The sequence below is a fragment of the Saccopteryx bilineata genome, chromosome 4 (genome assembly GCF_036850765.1).
Source record: "Saccopteryx bilineata isolate mSacBil1 chromosome 4, mSacBil1_pri_phased_curated, whole genome shotgun sequence".
In the NCBI taxonomy this organism is placed as follows: domain Eukaryota; kingdom Metazoa; phylum Chordata; class Mammalia; order Chiroptera; family Emballonuridae; genus Saccopteryx; species Saccopteryx bilineata.
In genome coordinates this window covers 201,142,282-201,143,937 of record NC_089493.1, presented here as the reverse complement: position 1 = coordinate 201,143,937, position 1,656 = coordinate 201,142,282, and the positions used below count along the sequence as shown (strand labels likewise).

Below are 1,656 nucleotides of genomic sequence, written 5' to 3'. Positions count from 1 at the left end.
GGAGACCCAGCAGAGCTGGTGATGTAGTTCAAGTCTCAGGAAAGCCAATGGTGTAAATTCTCACCTGTGTCAGAGTCAAAAGCAGAAAACAACGAATGCTGAAGCTTAAAGATAGTCACAGAAAGAACTGTCTTTCTCTTTGTGTTGTATTCGAAATGTAAAAAAGGCTTTTAACATAAGTAACTTTTAGCAGAATTTACTTTCTATAAAACAAAGAGATGGGGGATGATTGAATTAATGTGTTTGGTGTGAGGACCAACCTGGAGGCTTTGTAGAAGAAGCTGGAGGAGTTGGAGCTGGATGAGCAGCAGAGGAAGTGCCTTGAGGCCTTCCTTACCCAGAAGCAGAAGATGGGGGAACTGAAGGATGATGACTTTGAGAAGATCAGTGAGCTGGGTGCTGGTAATGGTAGAGTGGTGTTCAAGGTCTCCCACAAGCCATCCGGCCTGGTTATGGCCAGGAAGCTAATTCACTTGGAGATCAAACCTGCAATCCAGAACCAGATCATAAGGGAGCTGCAGATTCTACATGAGTGTAACTCCCCATACATTGTGGGTTTCTATGGTGCATTCTACAGTGATGGAGAGATCAGCATCTGCATGGAGCACATGGATGGGGTTCCTTGGATCAAGTTCTGAAGAAAGCTGGAAGAATTCCTGAACAAATTTTAGGAAAAGTTAGCATTGCTGTAATTAAAGGCCTGACATATCTGAGAGAGAAGCACAAGATCATGCATAGAGATGTCAAGCCTTCCAACATCTTAGTGAACTCCCATGGGGAGATCAAACTCTGTGACTTTGGGGTCAGTGGACAGCTCATCGACTCCATGGCCAACTCCTTCGTGGGCACAAGGTCTTACATGTCGCCAGAAAGACTCCAGGGGACTCATTACTCAGCGCAGTCGGACATCTGGAGCATGGGGCTCTCTCTGGTTGAGATGGCAGTTGGGAGGTATCCCATCCCTCCTCCAGATGCCAAGGAGCTGGAGCTGATGTTTGGGTGCCAGGTGGAGGGAGATACGGCTGAGACACCACCCAGGCCAAGGACCCCTGGAAGGCCGCCCAGCTCTTATGGAATGGACAGCCGGCCTCCCATGGCAATTTTTGAGTTGTTGGATTACATAGTCAGTGAGCCTCCTCCTAAACTGCCCAGCGGAGTATTCAGTATGGAATTTCAGGATTTTGTGAATAAATGCTTAATAAAAAGCCCTGCAGAGAGAGCAGATTTGAAGCAACTCATGGTTCATGCTTTTATCAAGAGATCCAAGGCTGAGGAAATGGATTTTGCAGGTTGGCTCTGCTCCACCATCGGCCTTAACCAGCCCAGCACACCGACCCATGCGGCTGGTGTCTAAACATATGGAAGCAGCAAAGAGCGAGTCTCTGCCCAGTGGCATGTCACATTGCTCTCAGGTCTCTTTCCCATGCCTCTGTGCAGACATGCATTTCACCTATGAAAAAGGATAAAGAATACAGCATGTGCCAAAACTCTGTTCATGTCGTTTTTACTATCACCGTCTTCATTCTTTCTGTCATTATTCCCCTAGTGGATCGGCTCTGTGCTAGGGGCTATGTTTGTGTGTCGATGATCAAACTGTCTTACAGTGAACCTTTGGTGACCATGGGTAGTCATCTTACTGAAAATTGCACTGCGCTC

General features: G+C 47.2%; 1 pseudogene; it reads left to right on the top strand.

Moving 5' to 3' along the window:
• Positions 1–236: 236 nt before the first annotated feature.
• Positions 237–1,402, top strand: LOC136335626 (dual specificity mitogen-activated protein kinase kinase 1 pseudogene; annotated as a pseudogene).
• The last annotated feature ends 254 nt before the right edge of the window (positions 1,403–1,656 follow it).